Raw genomic sequence first — 12951 nt, forward strand, 5'->3', positions numbered from 1 at the left:
ATAAAACTTGTAACAGTTTGCCTTTAATGTAAAAATCAAACGCACAATTTATTAGGTCTTAACTAGAAAGTGGACATAATATGGGGGAACTGTGTTGGATTATCACAGATCCTCTTAAATGGTTTTTAAAAAGTAACATGTAGATGGAGGCAATAATTTTAAAAGAAAACAGCTAAGTCTTCTTTATGTATGAAATTACCTTAGATTAGATTCTCTCCTCCATAATCTGGATTTAAGCAAGGGGGGAAAATCAGGTAACAGAGAAGCACACTTCTGGCCACTAGGTGGTGGCATATAGCAAGACTGGAAGTAAAAGTCTTCCTTTGCAGAAAAATGTTAATTGTAGCGTCTCTTGTACTGGCTGTATTTTGCACAATATGCTAGTCTAGGCTAAAAGCAATTGGGTAATTTCTTACACAGTGTGTCACTGGAACCCAACCATTTCTTAGATTATGTGAGTCAGGCTATCATATTAAGCCCTAATGTGCTTGATTGGTTTGGATATAGCATGTTATGAATACAGAAATTATATTGCATTTATTTGAATATAAAGCTTATTGCACTGTGTGCATTCAGCTACCAGGTCTTTCCAGATGAGGCATTTGTTTTGAAGTTGCTGGATTTTTTTCTGATAATTTTACAAGATGGTCAGATATCATCATCTTCCACTTGTAAATTACCTGTGATTTGTTCCATTTTTCTTTCCAGGAGAAATATATATTAAGGGTGGAATGGCTACCTGTGGTAATAATGGGAGTTTTCACGGGGAAGCACCCTCTGTTTTAAAGGAAATTGGTAAAATGACAGCAACAAGATTGCTAACTTTTGAACTTTTACCTCAGCAGTTTAAGTGCAAGGAAATAGCATAGCTTTCATTTTGACTCTACTAGTTCTTCCAAGAACCAGGAGATATGCGCATTATACCATTCACTTGGAGAATAGAGAAAGAACTATTTGGACTACCACAGATTTAACTCTTTTAGTGCCTAAAGAAAAAGCAGTCTTGGCCACATCAAACATGAACAGTCATTCGTACATCCTTCTCTCCCCATCCTTTCTATGCTCAGTTGAATTAGTAACAAAAGAAGCATGCACAGAGACTTTTAGCAAGGGGATTTTAAGTATATGAGGAAACTACACTGCTCAAAAAAAATAAAGGGAACACTTAAACAACACAATGTAACTCCAAGTCAATCACACTTCTGTGAAATCAGACTGTCCACTTAGGTACCAACACTGATTGACAATCAATTTCACATGCTGTTGTACAAATAGAATAGACAACAGGTGGAATAGGTGGAAAGCATAGGCAGTTAGCAAGACATCCCCAATAAAGGAGTGGTTCTGCAGGTGGTGACCACAGACCACTTCTCAGTTCCTATGCTTCCTGGCTGATGGTTTGGTCACTTTTGAATGCTGGCAGTGCTTTCACTCTAGTGGTAGCATGAGATGGAGTCTACAACCCACACAAGTGGCTCAGGTAGTGCAGCTCATCCAGGATGGCACATCAATGTGAGCTGTGGCAAAAAGGTTTGCTGTGTCTGTCAGCGTAGTGTCCAGAGCATGGAGGGGCTACCAGGAGACAGGCCAGTACATCAGGAGACATGGAGGAGGCCGTAGGAGGGCAACAACCCAGCATCAGGACCGCTACCTCCATTGTGCAAGGAGGGACAGGAGGAGCACTGCCAGAGCCCTGCAAAATGACCTCCAGCAGGCCACAAATGTGCATGTGGCTGCTCAAACGGTCAGAAACAAACTCCATGAGGGTGTTATGAGGGCCTGATATCTACAGGTGGGGGTTGTGCTTACAGCCCAATACCATGCAGGACATTTGGCATTTGCCAGAGAACACCAAGATTGGCAAATTCACAACTGGCGCCCTGTGCTCTTCACAGGTGAAAGCAGGTTCACACTGAGTACATGTGACAGACATGACAGGGTCTGGATATGCCGTGAAGAATGTTCTGCTGCCTGCAACATCCTCCAGCACGACCGGTTTGGCAGTGGGTCATTAATAGTGTGGGATGGCATTTCTTTAGGGGGGTGTACAGCCCTCCATGTGCTCGCCAGAGGTAGCCTGACTGCCATTAGGTACTGAGATGAGATACTCAGACCCCTTGTGAGACCATATGCTGGTGCAGTTGGCCCTGGGTTCTTCCTAATGCTAGACCTCATGTGGCTGGAGTGTGTCAGCAGTTCCTGCAAGATGAAGGCATTGATGCTATGGACTGGCCCGCCCATTCCCCAGACCAGAATCCAATTGAGCACATCTGGGACATCATGTCTCGCTCCATCCACCAATGCCATGTTGCACCACAGACTGTCCAGGAGTTGGGGGATGCTTTAGTCCAGATGTGGGAGGAGATCCCTCAGGAAACCATCCGCCACCTCATCAGGAGCATGCCCAGGCATTGTAGGGAGGTCATACAGGCACGTGGAGGCCACACACACTACTGAGCCTCATTTTGACTTGTTTTAAGGATATTACATCAAAGTTGGATCAGCCTGTAGTGTTTTTTTTCCACTTTAATTTTGAGTGTAACTCCAAATCCAGACCTCCATGGGTTGCTAAGTTTGATTTCCACTGATAATTTTTGTGTGATTTTGTTGTCAGCACATTCAACTATGTAATGAACAAAGTATTTAATAAGAATATTTCATTCATTCAGATCTAGGATGTCTTATTTTTGTGTTCCCTTTATTTTTTTTAGCAGTGTATTTTAAGTGGTTGAAGAAACTTCACGCCAGGGCACTTTTAAGGAATGCTTCAAATGATGTAAAAAATCTAATTAACAGAGTGATTGTATCCATGGCTTGCATCTGACTATTGAAAGACCACCTCTAGTAATCTGTATTTTCCACCCTGTCTCCATGACGTTGTCTCCACCATGTCCTCAACTCCATCCCAAGAGTGTCTCAGCTGTTAAGTTGTCCCTAGTTGAGATGTCAAAGTTGTCTTTTCTCCTTGAAGCTTGAAGTGATTTATAAAAACTACCTGAGTGATTTATAAAAATTAAAAAGGCAAGATTAAAAAATAAATATAAAATATAAAATGTGACACCCTTGACTAACTATTCTGTCTGTGGCACAGTCAGGTTATCTATAGAGGGCGGTGTGCATTAGCCATTTCAGACTGATGTACACCCCTCTTCTTTAGTTCTCACGCACTCTCTTATGCCACCATTTTTGCCGGGCAGATGTGCTGATGACTACCTTGTACAGGAACTTATTATCCAACCACTAAATGATTGCTTGTGGGATTGGAGGGGACCATGCCAGTTTTCTACATGGAATTGGAGGTTTACTTGTACCTTTTCCTGCCTTAAAATGTACAGTAAAAGAAGAGAGGGGGTTTGACCACCTATCAGAACATACCACCTTCCCAATCCTATTAACACATCTGTCTCCTGACTGGTAGATAATTTCTTGCCAGCTGGTGATATTCAGATAGTAAGAAGGCAACAAAGCCAAGAGGTTTCAGGAAATGTCTTGCTGAACATGCTCAGTATATGTATAATCAGGACATCATCAATCAATTGCAAGCCCCATCAGAGGCAATGGAGGTAGCACAAGGATCTGCAATGGGGAGAATTTATTTTATGTTGGCATGAATTTCCAGTCAACTCAAAGTGGATGGCACTTTAACTCAGTAGTATGGAAAAGAGCAGAGTTACCTGTCAAAGAGTAAATGCCACATTCAAATCTTGACCCATCATGTCATCTTATATAACTCCCACTCAGCCACAGAAGTTACGTGCTCAATACATATTCAACCCTAACACAATACCAATAGCAAAACAGCAATAATGTGCAGCAAAGTCTCCCCAAACCAGTTTCTGTGCTATTCTTTAAAAACCTGATTCCACACCCCCACCACCTTCCTGCCTTTCAGAGATATTCCGGCAAGAGGGAAATGCATGCAGGGCTGTTGATGGGCAGGTCTATCCTCATCAAACAAGCATTATGCAGCTGTCCCACTTTATTTGAAAATGATTCAGAATAATTTCATCCTTTGAAAATGAAGCAGAAGAAATGTTTCTGACCTTCTGCAAGCACGGCACCACACTGTTATTCATCACAGCAGTCTCTTTTCCAAGCTTCCACCTAAGCCTGAAAAAAGATGCAGCTTTTTTAAGAATCACACTAACTTTAATGGTTTGACTCCCTAAAGCAGCTGCAGCAATGAACAGCACTGAAGAAAAATAGTGCCATCACTACTTAGAAATAATTGCTGTGGAATTATTAGCCCTTTGGCAGTAGTGAAAAAGTTATTTTTCCCATCAAGAAGCAGATCAGAGAGTGTATGAAGATATTCCGGGCCTCTAAATATATACCAAGCGTACATTTTGGTACTGCAATAAAACATTTATTTGAAAGAGCTATAAAATGAAAAACTATACCAATAAAATTCAGCCTTGACTCTTCACCACAAACCATACCTTTAAATATGCTAATGCAGCAGTTATCTCTGCTGCGCTCAGCATTGTCATGGAAACCTAAAGCTTCCCACAAGTCTCAAATACAAAGTTGTTTTAAAAAATAATGTTTTGACAAATGACTAGAAGAGAGTGTTCATCACTAGGAATTCTACTTTGCTAAGCATGTAGACACAAATCAACTCTTGATGGGGGGGAAACAAATTTTACCCAAACAGAGCCTTTTCTATATATTAAGCTGTGATTTGCTTATCCATGATGCAATAGATAAATTACTCTTAGTTTGGTTCATACAACACACCACATCAACTAATAATACATTATAAGTTTAACTTTCTATGAATTCATCTTGCATTTCCTTGAAGATTAACTCAGATTTCTTTGTGAATCTTGTATTCAAAAAGATACAGTGAGATAATCCATTAGCTGTTACAAAAGACTCACTTTGGGTATGAATCAAAGGTACAATTCTTGACATAAGAGTTATTCTGCCCTTATAAAATGTGGACAACATGAGTTTAATTGAAAATCCAAACTTAACTATGTGTTGGTTTACATTGGATGAAAACAATTAGTGCACAATTTTTCTATCAGGGCTACCAGATCTGGCCTGCAAATATCTGGACAACTTGTTGAACTAATTGCTATAGAATTATTACTCCTTTTGGCAGTATTGAAAAGGTGATTTTTCCCATTAGAAAGTATATCATGGAATGCACATATTGAGCATGAAGATATTTTGGATCTGTAAAATGTATATCAAGCATGTATTTGGTGTTGCAATGAAACATTTATTTGAAAGAGATAATGGATGAAAAACTGTAACAATAACATCCACCCATTTTTTTTCAGTCACACCTAGAACCCTGAAGTTTGAAAACTAGTTGATTTCTGTGTGTCTCTGGTGCTATCTAGTAGTTTTCTTGATTTTTGCAGTCTAAATCTAGTAGCTTGATTTTCTATATCATTATTTCTATGCAGAGTTGCTTGCATTGCAGAATTGCATATTATCCCCAATCTTTGGTGGTATCCAAGTGTTCTTCTAAGAGTTTCTGCTGACCTTAAAAATATTACACTAAATGGCAATTATATCAATGGTATTTAAAGAACTTGCTATGAGAAAGCTGAACCTTTAATGGGAAACCTCAGCAGTGAAAGAAAACAAAAAAAGGAAGTTCCAGCAGTTAGTTACAGTATTGCTGAATGGCAGATCAAATCCTCTTTGCATATTAAATTTGCAGTATTTCTGGCTTTTCTGTCTTCTTTTTAAGAGAGAAAACCCCAAATTCTACAGCCTCATAATAATTTGGCTGATCTTTTCTGCTTCTTTTTGACCTCAGGTGTACAAAACTTTTCAAGTATACTCTCACAATGGTATTGCTATATAGACAATTTTTAGTACCTTGCCTAAAGATTCCTAGCATGGAATTCATCTGGCTGGAAAACATACCACCAGTCTTCTCCTATTACCCTGAGTAGCCATCTTCCTTTGGACATTTTGCACATTTTCAAGCCAAGAAAGGTGTCAGTTGAGCTCATTCTGTTCTGGGAAAGTACAGCAAGGACGTGAGCAGTGCAAAATGCTGAAGGCTCATAGCTTCCTGGGAAACAAAATATATATCATCTTCCTGGTCTGCACTGCCAATGAAGTGTTTATTATGATCTGTATACAACCTTCGTATTCTCGATTGATTGAACAATACATTGCCAGCGTGACTAAAGGGCAATAACTCAAATTGGTTGGCAATCTTGAGAAAGAAAACGACATTCTTGCTATTATAGTTTCTTTCCATTCCTTATTGTGGTAAATATTGTTTTATGATCAAAATGAGGATTTCATTATAAATAAATAAGTGTACTTTTATTTATTACAATAATTTTGAACTGACCTTATTTATTTATGATGATATTTTTGAATGGACTTTCAGAATAAATGTCCTTCCCAAGTGGCTTAGGCACAAAGTAAATAATTGTGTAAGGTTTTTTTGAAAAACAAGTTTTTAGGTTCCCTCCCCTAGGACAGGGGTCTCCAACCTTGGCAACTTTAAGACTTGTGGATTTCAATTATATAAAGTTATTATAAAGACATAAAATGTGTGTGGGTGTTGATAATGAAAACAAATAAGCAAAACAAATTTAACAAAAAAATTACAATTGCCTCTTTTAATGTGGTGCATTCCAAATGTGAACAACCACAATTTCCATAATTTTCCAGCAGTAAGCCTATTAGTCTGCTAATTATCAATTCTGTGAGTTGCAGTGGAGGAAGATTCAGGAAGCCACAAGAAGGTAAGTCAATTCCAAGAGGATTGAGGTTATTTATTGGCCATCAAGTTAATAGTCTCCTTTATAAGCACATCTTCCTCCTCTTTTCATGGAGAAGGGGCATCTGCAGGGCATGGTTGAAGAAGTCAAAGAAGGTTGCTATAATGATGCAATTAAACCTTTGCACTATTGTGACCAGCACTTCAACTATTTTAACCACACCCTGCAGTTGCCCTTGACATGGAATTATTTATATGAATAAAACCGTACTACATACATACATAGATACATAGATAGATAGATAGATAGATAGATAGATAGATCGATCTTTGGTTATTCGGGTTTTCTCCCGCGTAAGATTGGAAGTATCTAGGCAATGGTTCGATGAAGTCTCATTCATCATCTTCAGGCTTCTGTCTTCAGCTCTGTGCTTCTCTGAGAAGCACAGAGCTGAAGACAGAAGCCTGAAGATGATGAATGAGACTTCATCGAACCGCTGCTAGATACTTCCAATCTTACGCAGGAGAAAACCCAAATTACCAAAGATCCACATACAATACCCACGATGGCATTCGGCTTTGTTTGGGTATTTTCCCACGTCATTGTAGTTGTTCTTTTAAAGTTGTAACAGCGTTTCAGCAGAATCTCATCTGCAGATGAGATTCTGCTGAAACGTGCTACAACTTTAAAAGAACAACTACAATGACGTGGGAAAATACCAACAAAGCTGAATGCCATACATGTAAGTACCCGCGAAAATAAAAAACGCACACATATATATATTCGTAGATTTTCACGGGTACAGGTATGTAGGTCTAGGTGTGTTCGGGTCTTTTCCCACTGCATGGGGCATCCCTCAGGCAAGCAGTGGCCTTTGCTTGGCATCAGTGCTCCTTCTGGGAGCCTCTTGGTGCCCCTGAACAAAAACTCGTTTGGCTCATTTCTCAAGCCCAGCTGCCTTCATCTGTGAAACCCTTATGGCCTTACTCTTTCAGATCCCATCTCTGTGACTTGGAATCATTCCCTCCATTTGATGTTCAAGCTCTAAGTACTACTTTTGCTTACTCCAGCTAAAATGTACCACACACAGAAAAGATAGAAAGATGTCAGCAGATCTGGGAGAAGTTCATGGTTGCAAAACTATGAGGGAGAAAAAAGGGCAGGGAAGGATTCCTTGGCACCAAAAACCTTCTTTGACTTCTTCAACACATAGAAGAGGCAGCAACAAAATGAAATAGCTGGAATCTTGACCGTCAGTATTTCACCGAGCAACTTTGTAGGTCCTTTCTATGCATGTTATTCTTAATTCTTTCTCCTCTAATTATCTTCTTGATACCTCTTCTGTTCTTTTTTTTTAAAAAAAAAAACCCCACAGCAACTAACTGTGGCAGCTTGGACTCTTTTCTTTACTCAGTTGTGTGTTCTGTGTCAATGAGTCAACTGATTGGGAATATACCTTAGAGATCATCTAGTCCAATCTTCTGCGTAGTGCAGGATCCACTAAAGCGTTTCTGACTGCTGATTATCCAGCCTCCGGTCTTTTCCACTGTTAAGATAAAATATTATTCAGCCATCCTTGAGTTAGCACAAAATCAGACCAGCATAATTCTTCTCACCATTAATAATATTTTATCTTTCAATTTCTGATTCTGTTGTGAACTTAGTCCTCTTAATTTGTGGCTATGCAAGTAATTATGTGCAAGATGATGGGCCTTCTGCACTGTCTTTGCTGCATCTTCTTTCAGCATGATACCAGCCAGCAGGGAAAACATTCATGGTAAAATGGGAGGGGGGGGGCGGACTTCAGGATTTCACTAGACTTCCCTAAGTGGCTTCCTTCCCTTCTCATCCATCCATCATCCAAGTTTAAAAACAGAAAAATCTTAATTTAGCAGGCATCCACTTAATGATTGCTTGTTATGTTGACATAACAGATGTCAACATTTAATAGATTTCAAGGCAATGGAACAACTCTATACTCACTCCCCATCTGCAAAATAACAAGTCCATTGTTTCAAAGTCTGCCTGGATAACTGATGTTATTTGCATGAATTTGTGACCTTTCCATAATGCAGTAAATACAGTTGATATAAACAGCAATTTACATTATGCAAATGATGCAAACTGGTGAAGTAAAAACTTCAATTGTGTCACTGCATAAATTATATAAAATATGGAAATTACATACATTTAAATTTAACCAACATTTAAATTTGACAATTCAACATTTGAATCAAGGTTTTTTTTTCCTGCCGTGTGAAATAAAGAAGCATATGGAAAGACACTAAGACAGCAAATGGTCCCCGAGGGAGAAGAGACAGATGCTGCTATGATTGTGCAATTAGCTGGGCCCTGAAGTGAAACTGAATAGATACTTGACCTGGAAGAGAAAGGAAATGATTGGAACTAAGAAATAGAAACTAAGCCCTCGCTGTTTCCCAGACAATAACAAGAAGGAAAAGTAGGGTTTCTGCATCTCAAGATAGACAGACACTTCAGATAAAGTAGATTAACCCAAATGTATCCCTACTGTTTCCACAGGTGAAATAGGGGAGGTCTATTTTTTCTATTAGGCTGGAAGACTAGAGAAGTGAAGATTGAAAAAGAGAGGTAACAGGCACGAAGACACTTGGAAACGAATTGCTTATTAAGTGGGCAAATGCTGGCAGAAACAAGGCTGCAATTAAGCCTGGCTTGTGACCAGAGAATAAGGAAAAAACCTACACCTCCCAGCACCCCCATTACACACCTTGGATCACACAAAGTACTTGTCCTCTGACTTTGTCTCTTACATAAAGGTGGCAAAACACAGCAGATTATACACACTGTGAAGTTACTGTTGGGTCATATTGGGATAAGGAGACATAATGCAGAATTTATGCATAATTATCAGTACAGAAGTTTAAACATCTTTCACTCTTGGGAATAATATGTGGGAAAAGTTGTAGGGCCAAAAGAGAGACTGATACTTTTAGGAATGGTTCTGTTAAGGTTACAAGCTATCAGGCAGGCTCCATTGCCACTTTGGGCTGTTGAGCACTTGTTTGGGTAAATGGTGTTGAACAAGATCCATAGCTTCCTGTTGAAGAAGCCTCTATACAAAAAATGGTTGAGATCAATCAAATATACTTCTAAGCCTAATCCTTAAGTTCCCCAAGGACTCCTTCCTGATTCATGCAAGAAACATGATTATCCTTGGTCTCAGAGATACAACCAAGCTAACAAAGAAAAATCCCAGCAAAGGACCAGCCACATAAAAGCCAAAATTCAGATCCCTCATACATGAATCCCCAGTACAGGTAGTCTTAGACCTACAACCATTCATTTAGTGTCCAAAGTCACAATCGTCTTCTTTTAACAACCCCATAATCCCTTGCAGGGTGGAATCTGGACAACTGAATGGAGCTAGCAGAGTGTTTACTGGCCAGATGCCCTTCCTATTGCCAATGCAGAGTTTTGTTCAGCAGATATAGTCTCATTGTGCCCAGAGAGAGAAATATCTGCCTCTACCTAGGATTGAACTCACAGCCTCCTGATTGTGGGGCGAGAGCTCCACTGCACCACTCTGACCAAAGTCAATGGCACTGAAAAAAGTGACTTATATCTGTTTTTCACAGTTATAATCTTTGCAGCATTGTCACATGATTAAAATTCAGATCTTGACAACTGTCTGTCATGCCCCTGGCGGAGACTGACTCTGAGGGAGAGGAGGAACAGCTGACAAGGAGTGGAAGTGTGGCTCCGGAGGCTGGGGAAGGGCAGAGGCCGGCTGAGCAGTCAGAGGAGGACCCAGGCCCATCCCCTATCCATCCTAGGGCATGTGGTCTACGTGGGAGGAGAGGGCCTTGATCCTCTTCATGGGCTGCAGCTGTGACAACTGAATAAGAATTTGGACCTGCATACTGGTGAACGCTGGAAACAAAGCGTGTAAATATTTCTAGTTTATAGTTCCTCTCTGAGTTTGGGGTCCTTCCCAGTGTGTGTTATCTATGGACATCCTCCAGCCCTTATCTTGCCTGGTTTGTGTTGTTGTTTTCCTTCTTTGTGTAACTGTTTGTATGGGAGTTTTTTTTGTCTTCCATCAAAGATATTCGGAGCTTGGAAGCAAACTGAAGGAATAAAAGGGGCTTCACCTGTTTTCTGTGACTGTGTTTGTTTTGTATCCCACCCTGGGTCAGCACACTGGCCCATATTTATGACAATTGCATGTCCTGGGCTCATGTGATCACCTTTTGTGACCTTCTTACAAGCAAAGTCAATGGAAAAGCCAGACTCACTTTAATATTACTAACTTTAATATTACTAACTTAACAACTTAACAACTATGGCAAGAAAGGTTATAAAATGGGGCCAAACTCGCTTAACTTAGCAACAGAAATTTTGGGGTCAACTGTGTTGTAAGACAAGAACTACCTGTAGAAACCAAACATAAGGCTATAGTGGAGTGATGTATTTAGGCCTGGAGCAGGCCATATGGTTGTTAAGAGCACTTGGTTGGCTGCCAAGCTTCCTGTCTACATCAATTTTGTTTGAATATAAAAAAATCATTGATATGGCAGGCTGAGAAATAAATACTAGCATCAAGCATTGTTTTTATTGGCAAAAGTGCCTATGAATTGAAGGTCTGTATCAGAGAAGTTGAGATGTTACAGGAAATTCTGGCTATGAAATATTGAATGGAAACATTTGGGGAAATGGGGCATTTGTTTGAGGATCTGGCTTGAGATCTAAACACACATGACAACGTCAGTAGAACATGCTAAGCTAAAAAGCTGGGTCCACATGGCCTGCATCTTCCCAGGATCATGTAGTTCTTTAAGCAAACTGTCTACCTACACTTTCTTTCACCACGTGATAAAATAGGTCTCTGAAAAGAGCACAAAATTTTCTGAAATCCAGAATGTCACCTGTTTGGGGGTTGAACATATCAATAAGCCTTGACTGAATATTGCTTTTAATTGAATATTGCTTGGTGACTTAAGATTTGTATATGAAGACCTGATTTAAAAAGTAAAAGCCTGAAGTCAGGTGATGGAAGTAGATAGTGGTGGGGAATAGCTCCAAGCCCTTAATTTAGCTCACTCCACCAGCCCTTTAAGCTTTTTAACTTTTTTTCTTACCTGAAGATGTTTTTCCCCCCCCTGGAACAGTAAAATCATTTAAAATAACAGGAACGTATTTAGAAAACAATGGGATATTAGGAATGACAGCCTATTTCTAAAGCTGCATACCTTCCTAAAGTGAACAAGGTGTGTTACACAGCCAGAGCTGTAGGACCAATATGGTGAAAATCCTAAAGTGCGGGTGCTCCTGAAGAGCAGTGCTTCTCATCCTCAGACATTTTAAGCTGTGTGGACTTTAACTCTCAGAAATCCCCAGCCTGCTTAAAGTGGCCGAGGTTGAGAACAACTGGCTTAGAGCCCTAAGTACCTTAAGCCCCAGTATATTTAATGTGGAGGGAGGATCACAAAGCCATCCAGTGTGTAGCCGGATTTGACTGGCATCAAATAATTAAGCAAGATCAGATTGGCTGCTACTAGGATGGGAGACCACCAAGAAATCAGAGTTGTCACTGGGAAGTAAAACAAGTAAATCATTGCTGTGGTTGTCAAGAACAATTGTAAGATGCGGGAAAGATTAGAAGACAACCTGACCAGTGGTGGGATTCAATTTTTTTTACTACAGGTTCTGTGAGCGTTGCTTGGTGGGAGGGATGTGGCTTGGTGGGCATGGCAGGGGAAGGATACTGCAAAATCTCCATTCCCACCCCACTCCTTGGGGAAGGATACTGCAAAATCCTAGACCCTCCCCACCCCACTAACCTGCTTTCCAGATCCTTTCTCCTGTGCAGGGCAACAAAAGAAGGCCCATCCAATCAGCTGGGACTCAGGAGGCAGAGAATAGATGGAGGCGGGGGCCAGTCAGAGGTGGTATTTGCCAGTTCTCCGAACTACTCAAAATTTCTCCAGAACTAGTCAGAACCTGCTGAATCCCACATCTGAACCTGACCACTAGGCCTACAGGAAGCTTTCAAGACACTCCTCAGCAACGGGAGGCGAGCCCCCCCCCAGGCATAACACAAAGACTCCCCAAGGAAAGGAGCGCCTCCGCGGTCCCTAAAGCGCTTCGGTGGGAAGAGAAACCTCCGGGGAGCTGGGGAGGAGGTTCCGAAGGCGCCTGAGGCTCGCGGTGCGTCGAAGAGGACGCGGTTGGGAGGAGGCTCTCGGAGATTCCCTGACGCGCCTGAGTT

The sequence above is a fragment of the Notechis scutatus genome, chromosome 3, assembly GCF_049901735.1.
Source record: "Notechis scutatus isolate UNSWTSFEM ecotype Mainland chromosome 3, rNotScu1.2, whole genome shotgun sequence".
In the NCBI taxonomy this organism is placed as follows: Eukaryota; Metazoa; Chordata; class Lepidosauria; order Squamata; family Elapidae; genus Notechis; species Notechis scutatus.